Source organism: Gymnogyps californianus, chromosome 1, assembly GCF_018139145.2.
Source record: "Gymnogyps californianus isolate 813 chromosome 1, ASM1813914v2, whole genome shotgun sequence".
NCBI classification, from domain to species: domain Eukaryota; kingdom Metazoa; phylum Chordata; class Aves; order Accipitriformes; family Cathartidae; genus Gymnogyps; species Gymnogyps californianus.
This window is the reverse complement of record NC_059471.1, coordinates 30148200-30160447: the sequence shown is the minus strand read 5'-3', so window position 1 is coordinate 30160447 and position 12248 is coordinate 30148200. Positions and strand designations below refer to the sequence as shown.

The following is a 12248-nucleotide window of genomic DNA, read 5'->3' as shown; positions in this document are numbered from 1 at the left end:
AACTTCTTAATGGCACTGAGGCTTTGTGGATAGTTGGTCACATGATGAGAAAATTCAGCTGTAAGTACACTGAAATGATTGAATTTTTCAATAGTTAGTCTTTACTGATGTTGACAAACTAATAATGATAAAAAGGTGAATCAAGAGGTTTGACTTATGTCAATTGACTTCAGTTCTTTTTAGAAAATATATACAATATATCCATTAAGGATTTCATTATTCTTGGGTAATTCGCCATGTGAACCTGGAGTCCTTCCGTACTGCTATTAGGTAGGGAGTTTTAATTTGTTTGTTTTCTTTATTTTCAGAATAGTCTATCTCTGACTTGCTCCGTATTTTCACCCATGAACTTTCTGAAATTTATAGATCTATAAAAACTGTTTATACCACCAATATTTGTGTAGATATTGCAAACTGATTCACTAACATAATTGTCTTGCTGAGTTGAACATTGAAATGTTAATAAATATACACTTACTCTTGTGTCAATGTAACTTGGTTAAATTAAACTAAACTGAGCTGGCATTATGAGTGAATTTGATCATGCATGCTGATTAGCTATAGTCTTAGGCAGGAACTACATATTTTATTGTACCTAAGTACTTTGTGCTTAATCAATAATAATTACCCATATCATATGTCACTGGATTCACCCAAAATAACTATAAATATCTATGCTTGGATTAAGGAGGAAGTTCTTTTCCTGTAGCTATGGGTACAGTCATTGCTATGACTCCTATTTTTATATACAAATGAGCAAAAACTACACGTAGGTGTTTTCCCTGTATAACAAAAGGGGTATTATAAACTCCATGCCCTTTTTTATGGTGCCGTATTTCCTTTCCGGTATTCAAATACAAGAATGTTTTCAATGGGGTCTTAGTATCTGAAAAATGGGAGAACTGGAAATGTTATTGAATTTGTGAATAATTATTAAGGGGCTGTGAAGGTCTAGAGGAGTTGTATGTAAGGACAATTAGAGATTCTTTCCCATGGAGCAAGGACACGGATAATAATTGGTGAGTAAAGATTAAGAAGGACAGGATTATTTTTTTTTGCTTGGCACAAGAGCAGCATGAAATGAAAGTAATTTGAAGAAAGAGCAAGACCAAAGAAGAAATCATAGACTCAGATCAAAAGCAGACTAGAGAGTTCAATTAAAAAAAAAAAACCAACAACAAACAAAACCAAAAACCAGAAAATGGATGGCAAAAATATGCCTGAAAGAGAACTAAATGCATAGCTCCTGGTATTTCTCATTGCACTGAATATATGATAGAATTAAGTTTAAAACTTTCAGTGTTTTTCTCTAGATTTTTTTTTCTGTTGGAGGGGAGTATATGGGCTTTGAAGAAGACTCAGTGACTAGTTGTGAATTACCTGTATAAACTGGGGATTCAAGATGACAGTTACAACTCAGAACAGAGGACAATGGGTTATGTATGCTAAACTACAATGAGTGCTAAGCAGAAGCCATAATTTCTTGTTCAGAGAACTTAATGATTTTGAAATGTATCATCTTCAACAGAGCTCAAAACACAATTTTGTTATGTTCGTTACAGGATGGGAATTTTCAAAGTTCTAGTTTAAAAACTTAACAGTGATTCTTTTGAGATTTTGCAATATAAAATGAAATTGAGATTTTTCAATATGAAACGAAATCAAGATTTGAGAACATTGGATGTTTCATTTTGCATAAAGAAGTCTTGATCAGCATCTTTTGTTTTTAAAATGTTTAGACCTAATGGTTTACTGTTTTCACCTTTTAATCCTATGGGCCATATTTATTCTTACTTGCACTAAGTTGGGTAAAAGAAAGAAAAGGAGAGGGAAATTAGGTGATTGCAAAAACCCCCAAACACGGCCCTCTAGCTGTGCCCACCCTGCCCCGCCCCAAATCAGATCAAAAGAAGTGCCTCAGAAGAGATCTAGTTTCAGAGGAGAAAAGGGAGGAAAGTGACATGCTAGTGGGGTATGAGGAATCCCCTGGAGGTTTCGTAAGTATCCAATTTTTTCACTCATCACCACCAAGAGGCAGATCACCTAGGTGTGACTGCTTCTCCTTCCTGTGATGGCAACTTCCCAGTACTTTGAGGGAGATAAGTGTGGGGGCACAGCTCTGTTCTGCCTGCGGTAGTGCTGCTACAAATATTATTTGGAAGAAAAGGAACTCTGAATTGTCTCCTGCTGTAACCAGCTCTCCACTACTCACTGCTGCTAACCCCCATTGCTGAGCACCTGATCTGATTGTTTCTTTGGTTTAACCCATGCTGTGATGCCGTAAATGACTGAAACTAGGAGAACAGCAAGAAAGCAGATATCAAGAGAAGGAGTTGATGTTGTGGAATGTAGGGAGTGGGCATTTGCTACACAGCTACACATTGTGTGGGCTTGGGAATACTTCAAGAGCTGGAATACCGAACTACAGCAACAGAGAGTAAGTTTCCTTTAGTGGCAAACTGAGGGGATAGCCCTGGTTCTGTGCACTAAGAAGGAAGAGCAAAGGAGTATGCCTGAACATTCAGTTGTTGTAAGTTCAAGTTGTGAGATCTTTTTCTCTGCTGCTGTTTGCGCTTGGCTTGTGTCGTGACTGTCCTGTCTTTGAGCTGGATGTAGCATGTTTTTGTTTATGTCGAATGAGGCACCCATCATATTATAATGTCACGAACATTGTTTTTCTTCAGCCCTTGAAAGTCAAAACATGGTAGCACAGATAGCTGTAATAAGTTACTAATAAATGTGACATGAAAGAATTTTCTCATTTCACAGTATTTATAGGAAAAACAATGGTTTTTGTGTTTCATATACCTCCTCCCATCTTCTTTTCCACTCCTAAGCAGATCTAATGCATGAAAATTTTCTTCAGTAGTGGACTCAGTTCTTTATTACCAGTTACAACTATTGGTCTTTTGTTAGCAGTTTTTTTCATATTTAGGTTGAGGCCCTCACAAAACCTCTCTGCATCCTCTATGAATGACACCATCATGCTGTCGTGTGTTTTAAGTCATCAAATCTAGGCTAAATCTGAGTTTTGGGAATCTTTCTCCAGCCTTTTAAGGATGGTCTTTCTTCTCTGTCAAATGATTATATTTTTCATCCAGGTTTTTCATGGATCATGTCTTTATTAGAAAATCTTTTTTTTGCCTTGACAAATGCAGACTTGCCATGCTCGTTATCTAGTCAAAGTGCTACTCTACTGTAAATATCAGTTTCCAAACTTACTCCTTTGGTATTTTCAATTTCCTCCTTCACTTTAAAGCAATAAAGATAAGCTATCTGTCTTTATTTTCAAGGCCCATCAACACTACTTCTACCTGATACCTCTCCTTTGGTATCAAGAGGTTGACTCTGGTTTTGATCAACATATGATGCCAGCTTCCATCATTCAGTCGTTAAATTTTCAGACCACACTGGGTATTTTCTCCTCAGCTGCCTCTCATGTATTGGTTGACTTCTTCATAAACAGAACTGTTCACTATCTTCCTTTAAATATCTTCTTAAAAGTTTTATGTACTGTGAAGCTTAAAACAATCCAACTAGACAACAGTTATATTGCAGGTATATTAATGCCAATGCTTATCACAGTAGTACTGTGTCATTGCATTTGTACTCTGCCATAATTTCTCTGTTGTCACTTTATGTAGAATTCAAGCACATCTGCTTTTTGTTGTGTGTTTATTCATGGCCCAGCATAATGAGAAGTGGTGCAGTGTGTGCAAAAGGTTAAAGGACTTTTTATACTTCCATAGCGTCCTTCTGCTCCTTAGTGTATTCCCTTCCTGACACAGCATCTCTTGGTACAGAAATTTTGAATAACCACAAGCAGTTGTTTCAGCCATACTGTTGGTCAGTCCTTTTTCACATCTGATCTCTGTTGAGAAGGAACCTACACTAGTTTTGATTTGGTATCTTGGTACATTGCTATCATCTCGTAGTGCTCCATTTCCATTGTGCCTTGAAGGTAATGATTCTTCAGAAGAGTGGTAAGCATGAATTCCATCAGGAATTCCCCAGGTATGTCACCCTCTTTCTGGAAGTGAATCTGCATGTATCCCTTTTCTTTCTTTCAAAGGGACACTGAAATGTCAGTGTATAGATTATACACAGATGATAGAATGTTTAGTGCCTAGCTGATACAGAGATGGTAGATTGGACTATGCAGACAAATGGCACTGTATATACCAAAGAAAATATAGTCAAATAAGTTAATTTTATCAGAATAAACCACAAAACATAATTACAAATGGTTCTGTATCTGAAAAGGGGAAGTCTAGTAAGAGCTTTGGACTAGTTGATGGGATGGAGACAGTGACTGTGAAATACTGTGGGAGACTGGAGAGGCTATACAACCCGAAAGCTTGATCATAAGAAGAGTTCTCAGTTATCTATATATAGACTGGATAAACTTAACATTAGGCTGCATTAGGCCATCATGCACAGGCTGTATTTTTAGGTATTGTCAAGAACTACTTTTTGAGCAAACCAGCTAGAGAATCCAGAAGAGGGGGGACAGCCCTTGATTTAGTCTAGATTAGCACACAAGAAGTGACTATAAAAGAGCCATTCAGTAGTGATATCTCATGTCATACTCAAGTTTCTCATACTTGTAGGAGAGAAGAAGATTAAAATAAAAAGAAGTCCAGTATTGTTTAAAAAAGAATTGCATGCAAATGAAGATACAGTTTAAATAAATATTAAAAGAGACATGGGGAGTTTGCTTTCTGATGCTAACCCAATTGAATAAGAATTGTCCAACACAATTGAACAGTAAAGGAAGTTACTGGAAATAAATAGAGGTTTTTCAAAAAGTGAAATCCAAGCAAGCAAAGCAGAAAGCACAATTCTGGCAAGTTAAATGTAGACCTATTATAAGGCAGAACAAAAAGATTTTGAAATGCAACAGGCTAAAATCCTAAAAGCCAAACCCCATTTTTTTTCAAGTGTAAATTTTGCTAGTAGGGAGGTGAGTTCAATAGATAATTGTGGATAAAGAGAATATTTAAAGATAAAGCCATCACAGAAAGAAACAAATGAACTCTTTGTATTGGCAAGGTTTATTACAGGGAGATTAGGGACATCCCCACATAAAAGTTGTTCTTCATAGGGAATATTTCAGATTCGAAATATCAATAAAAGATTTTTTAACAAATTGATTGAATAAACATTAACAGATTGTCAGATAGCACATTGTTCATTCAGTAGTCCTAGAGAAATTCAGAAATTAAATTGGTAAGCCATGAACTCCATTGTATAATCTATCACTTAAATTAGCCTTGATAACAGAGGAATGGAAAGTAACAAATGTGACACTAGTTTTAACAAGGGCTCTAGGGATGATCGTGGACTAGTGGACTAATAAGTCTGACTACCATGACAGACAAAATGCCAGTGAATGTGATAAAGAATATAATTAATAGAACATGTATAGGTGTAATAGGCAACCATCATATTGGCTTTTGTACAAGGTAGTTTTGTCTTAGAGCTCTGCTAGTTATTTGAAGGAGTCAACAGATACACAGGAAAGGGTGACCCAAAAGTTTTAAAAAAGCTCCGTAACCAAAGACTGTTAACAAAATGAAGTATTGAGTTTTACTTAAAATTCTTTGTGGATTAGTAAAGGGTTACAAGATAAGGAACAGTATGGCAACTAATAGGCAGTTTTAACAATGCCATCTGACAAAGATTTGTACTGGCACCTCTGCTGGTCCACCTGTTCCTAAATGGTCTGAAAAAGTGCAGTGATAAAGATTGCAGATGATGAAAGGAAAATATTCAGTTGGAGTCAGACCTAATGTTGACCCTGAAGAGTTGCAGAAGGATCTCACAGCAGGACCTGTGGTGATCCAGGAGCCATGGCTGTCACAGAGGCCAGATATCACTGACCCCGCTGTTCAGCCATATCTGTCAGCAGAGAGAGGCAGTGGCTATTGGACTACAGCAGCCATCACCCCGTAAGCTGTGAGCTCAGCAGGCTGTGACCAGTCCTGCCACTCAGGAAGGCAGGGACTTGTAGCTGTTCTTTCTAACCACAGCAGGGGCTGCAAGTTGAAGAGAAGATTCTTCCTCCCTATTTCTCAGGGTTTCACAGCCCTGACGAGCTTAACGTACAGGTTTTGATCCTGGAATTCCTGCCTGTCACAGGGGTGGAATATCACCGATAAACTGATAGGTAGTATCTTGCTGCTGTGCGAAGCCAGGGCTCTCAAGCCGTCTTACTGGTGTTTGCATGGATTTTTACCAGCTCCTGCTAATTTCCTAAAATCATTCTGGATGGAGTTGATGCTAGCAAAAAGTGGCAAAATGGTATTTGAAACAGAGAAGTGGCACTGGCATGCTGGTCAATTTTGAGCATTGATGAGAACTGTATATGATACTGAAAAGGATGACTAAGAGGTATGATATATCTCTTCTGCAGGGACAGTAAATAGATCAGGATTCCTCAGTTTGGAAGAATGTTGACTAAGGAGTAGGTAATGTGAGAAAGGTCTCTAAACCCATGAATATATGGAAGTGTTTAATAGGGGACTATAACTCCCTGTTTCTCATAATAGAAGAACAAGGGGCCTTTGGTCACTATTTTGTTTAATTTAGGTCATTTAAGATGGCAAAAGGCTGCTTAGCACCAGTTTTATCTGCCATAGTTTTGCGGATACATCTTTTCAAGTGCACAAAACCCAACTGTTTACTGGTCTTGAAAACTCCACTTGTCCTGAACCAGCTGTGGCCAAAATCCAACCTGTGCAGAATTATAGTTTTTCTGTAAATAAAAGTTTGTAGTCCTCATTGATTGATGATAAATTTTCAAACATGAATCAAATGTAAACTGGTCCCATTTTCCTAAATCTGCAGATATTTTTTTATCCTCTCCTTCTGTTTGTTCCTTTATCTGGCAGTAGCAATATTATGGATGGGCAGATCAGTTCTACTTCTGTTGTTTACAAACCTGTGGGCAATGGAGAATGCCAGTTTGCTGCTACTTCAGAAAGCTAAAAGCAGTAGCAAGCCCTAAAATTAATCCCAGGGGAAATCAGATAAAGAAGCAGAAATGTGTCACACAGCAACCAGAAGGTCTGGAGGGAGGGATGGAGTAGAAGACATCATTGTACCTTTGAAACAGCTGGAATGGTTTCCAAGCTGTGGTCCACAAACCCCTGGTGGACTACAAGGCTATGGTAAGTTGAACAGCTGTTTGGCTAAACCATAGTTAACAGTGTTTTAAATAGTGTTTCCAATTAAAAGTTTGATCAGATGGGTGTGTGGTGGTTTTTGAAAAATGTTAAGGGCTGGTAACGATCTGTTGTTCCAAAAATATGGGAACCACTGTTCTGGAGTGTTTGAAAAGGTAGACAGCACTCCTCACTTTCTCAGCTTTGGATAGGTTGCTTGCATCTCCACTAGAAGCAACAGTGAGAGGTTCCCAGAAAGGAGCCAGGAAGAGCAGTCTGGTAGCATTAACCCTTCTGTCCCCACCACGCCCTCCCCAGTAGCAGAATTGTGGGGTTCTTAATCATTGCGTTGTCCTTGATTATCACTAGAAGTCTTCACTACCTCTACTTTTCATATATACTCATGACTAGTAGATTTAGTTTTCTGAGAAGTGAGTATAATTTTTCAAGTCTTGGGTCCTCATCAGACAAAGATTAAACTTGTCAACTCCACTAGATTAAAATATATGTCCGTCTTTGAATTAATACCTGGTTTCATATTGCCACAGATTTTAAAATTTTCTGTTCTGTCATTATTAACAGACATAAACTTTCCTTCAAGTATTAGCATGTGTTATTACAATATCTCTTTATTACTTTTAAAAAATTCCAAATTCTATTTGACCAACTTTTTTTAATTTATGTCAGCTCCCTGAATGGTAATTCTACATTGTAAAAATCTTTGTCCTCATATCAGGTCTCTCATTACTTTTTTTTTTTCCTACTGAAAATTTTTCAGAATCATAAAGTATTTGTCTTGTCAGTGCTTTTAGCTGCCCTTGACATAGGTTACTTCCCAGTGTCCTGAGTACCATACAGGCACATCCATAAGTAACTTGTAGAGATGTTGTCTTTTCCAACATACTGCGCATCTTTATGTTAGGAATTATGGTGGTGTCGAATTTGAGAAATGCCAAATTATAAGCCTTATTCAAATGGTGTAAATATGTTTATCCTGAAGAAATCAGTTGTCTAATCTAAAATTACTGTAGTGTATTTTATGAAATTTAAACAAAATACTGGAAAAAAACGTTACTGACAATAGTGTTCTAAAAGGAACTAAAGAAAGTTGGCAGGCGAGCATGCTCTGTGTAACCTTTTTTTGTTCCATATTTCTTACTCATGTGTTTTGATACATATATGGAAAATGAGGGGGGTTGTGCATGTTTTTGTATTATCTTGCTCAATACCTGTTGCTAACTTACATGATTCTGAAGTTGTCTTTGCTCAGGCTTAAGCTACTAGCTGAATATGAGATCAAGGGGAATCTTTGCCTTGTATCAGAAAGGAACATGTAAAGGAGGAGAGAATGAATTCTGCTGTAGTGTGGAAAAAGGTTATTTCCTGGTGTCATCTGTGAGTGACAGGAGAGAGAGATTCATGAGTCTAGGCAAGGCATATGGGTACAGAAGCAGTGATGGGGTGTATGGGTAGGACTGAGGATGAGTGTATGTGAACGAAGAATTTGGAATAGGGATCAGAACAGGGTTTCTGTGAGAGTTGGAGAGATCACAGTTGGATAAATATATTGGGGTCAGTTGGAAGTCACTTTACCACAGAACATGGCTACAGCTCTCTATCTGAATCTAGCTCACTCCACACTTGCCCTAGCTACGCCCTTCCCTGTGTCTTCTGGAACCCCAGCTTCTTCTCCAGTTCCTGCACATGACCCTTTTAAGTGGAAAACCCACTTTCCTGCTTACTCCAGGAACAGTTATACACAAAGGTACAAATGGTCCCACAAATCCCTCCCGTCTAAAGGTTCTCTTCTGTCCCACTATACTTTCTTCTGCCTCCTGCCTATGGGGTTCTGCACTGCAGGTGCAGACAGACAAATGAATCATAGAATAGAATCATAGAATCATTTAGGTTGGAAAAGACCCTTAAGATCATCGAGTTGAACTGTAAACCTAACACTACCAAGTCCACCACTAAACCATGTCCCTAAGCGCCACATCTACCTGTCTTTTAAATACCCTGGGCAGCCTGTTCCAGTGCTTGACAACCCTTTTGGTGAAGAAATTTTTCCTAATATCCAATCTAAACCTCCCCTGGCGCAACTTGAGGCTGTTTCCTCTCGTCCTATCGCTTGTTACTTGGGAGAAGAGACCGACACCCACCTCCTTTCAGGTAGTTGTAGAGAGCAATAAGGTCCCCCCTCAGCCTCCTTTTCTCCAGGCTAAACAACCCCAGTTCCCTCAGCCACTCCTCATAAGACTTGTGCTCTAGACCCTTCACCAGCTTCATTGCTCTTCTTTGGATGCGCTCCAGCACCTCAATGTCTTTCTTGTAGTGAGGGACCTGACACTGAACACAGTATTTGAGGTGTGGGCTCACCAGTGCCAAGTAAAAAGGGACTCAGATGAGATGCTGTGGAAGTGCTAGGTGCAAAGTAATAACGCCTCTCCTTTCTAACATACAGTTTGCATCTTCTCCAAGTGGGACAAGTCCTATCATTTGACATCTGCTGATCATAGATTAATTCTTTTGTTCTTTTTCCCCTCTTCATGTAGTGCTCATTAGAATGTGATGATTTTTTTCCACATGAAGAATTATGATTTTTTAGATAATGTTTGTCTTACTAAACAGCAGAAAAAAATCTCAGATTTCTAAAGCCTGGTCCCTTTGATTTGCATTTTTCTGTGATCTATGACCTTCCTAAAAATAAATACATTAATTAATCCAGTGGATGACTGCACCTACTGGTGATAAGTTGAAGCTTACTGACAGGATGGTTGCTTTTCTTAATTATTATTTTGCAGATCCCTTAGAAGTTGTTCACGAAGACTAGAGAGTCTGCAGAAAGATTGAAAGCTGATGTCTTAAGGCATCCCCCTAAATGCCAGGGTTTTTTTAAATGCGGGGGGGTTTTGGCACAGACCTTTTCATAAGTCTTAAGCTTTTATTTAACAGTTTACCTTTTTAATATATGGTTGCATACTTATGTCTATGACTAAACTTAGCTAGCCAGAAGCATGATTTCTGTAAAAGTTTCAAATTCAGTAATTAATTAATAAGCCTTTCAGCACCTGACAGTACAAACAGGTTAGGTAGCAAGATCACCATAACAATAATAAAATAAAGCATACTTTTTTTTTTTTTTTAGAGGGTACATTTTGACAGAAAACTATTTTGGTGTTTCTTTCTTGGGCAGATTTTTATAGTGGATATAGAGATCACTCTTTTAGTTAGTCAATGTTGGTCCCTAAAAATTGGCTCTACTCTTGTTGCTTGTCATATGTCATTTTATCTTTAAAGACTGTAGGAGTTCATGATTACGGGGAGGTAACACCTTGAAGTTTTGGCACTATCCTCTACAAAGTAACTTATACTGAGCTGACTTTCTGTTATCATGTCAGTGAAACATCAAATGTTGATACTATGTGTGAAACAACATTTGATATAATGGCTATTCAGTTACTTGAAAAAAATCTTGTAAAGATGGATTTTGTGTTTAGAAGAGCTGGCATCTAAAAATGTATGTCACGGATACAGGTAATAAATGTTGTTTATAAATTGCTACAGGAGAAAAAATATTTACGTTTGTGTACAATATGCTAGTCTTAACTCTAGCTATTTTTATCTCCTAAATATCTTTTCATAAGCTGGTTATAAAGTATTTAAAGACATGAATCATTTCATTTGTTGAAGCATTCAGTGCATCATTTAAAATGGCTACTAAAGGAGAGAAGTGGACATGCACTTCTCATAACAGCTAAGCATAAAAATAAGGTATCAGAGATAATATAGTTTCAAATCAGTAAAAATCGTTATGTTTTGCTGTATGAGCAGAGCTCTTCACAGAATGGTGATGTCATTCTAAGATTACAGTTATCTAAATAGATTTTCATTGCTAAACCTTATTCTGGTGATTTTATATCTTTGTTGGAAATGAGAGAACACAAACACTTACATTTTGAGTCATTGATCTTCAGCCATGCTAAAAGCTTTCAGGACTTGGTATTTCACCCCAGGATTGGATCCATAGCCCTTTTAAATTTTGGAATTTCAGAAATTGTGCAGGTGAGTAGGAAAAAGCAAATGTGAAAGGAAGAAACTGAAATGGAGAGGAGGAAATTATTTTCCTTTACAGAAGGAAGGGAAAGACGGAAAACAATGTAATGAGCATAGGAGAAATAATAGGGTGAAAAGGGAGGAGTCAGGTAAGTATTTACACTAATATTTTGTATTTAGTGCTCAGGCATGTTATGCTTTATGCTCGCATGGAAAACAGATTGAGACTTCAGCTTTCTGACTAACTGCTGTGCTGAGCTGCACTTTACTCTCTGTGCATTTTTGCTTTAGCACGGTTGCTTCTAAGGAAGGCTTTAAATTGACTTTCAGAGCCAACCTGAGTCACAAAATGCGTTATCCTACTAGAAAATGATGACTGCCCCAATGTTCTGTCTTCCTAAGTTAGCTCTTAAAAAAACTCTATTAGACATCAAAAAATCAAAGCCAGTTTTTTATATATATTTCTGTTGTTAATTCTAGTCACTAGCACTTTGGGCAGGGCACAGGCAGGCGGGCAGGCAATGACACTTAAGAGTGGCAAAATTTGTGTGCAAAACCTAATTGTAATAATGCTGAATTTGAAAATTGAAACTGCTAATTAATTGTTATCCAACAGGACTAGGCAAAGTCAATTAATTCATAACCAAATGTAGCTGTAGAACAATGGATTACTTACATTGGCTTTCATTACAGGTTAGACATCAGTGTGTGGATTTCATCCATAAGCTGCAATAAAATAAAATAAATTAGGAAATTGGCAAAAAAAGTTTAATTCAGTAATTTGTTCATATATGTGCTCAGTTACAGCACGATTCCCAGGAGTATATGTGGTATTATAGCAGAGTAAATGTTGAGGGAAATTATGCACTTTTTAAACTGAGCAATTAACTAATATTTGCATAGTGACTATGCCTGGTCTTCATGAATTACCATGCTAAAAACTTGTTTATTTTTAAATACAGAGATAGGGAGCCTCCGTTTTCTTATATTCAGTTGGTGGTATGCATAAAATGTCCACCTGAGCAATAC

General features: G+C 37.5%; 1 long non-coding RNA gene across 2 annotated transcripts in view; it reads right to left on the bottom strand.

The window, feature by feature from the left end:
- Positions 1 to 12248, bottom strand: part of LOC127029307 (uncharacterized) — a 42677-nt gene that overhangs the window by 3025 nt on the left and 27404 nt on the right. For both annotated transcript variants that reach the window (XR_007768175.1, XR_007768176.1), the window contains exon 2: positions 11896 to 11945. This is a non-coding gene — a long non-coding RNA (uncharacterized LOC127029307). The remainder of the gene's footprint in view (positions 1 to 11895; positions 11946 to 12248) is intronic.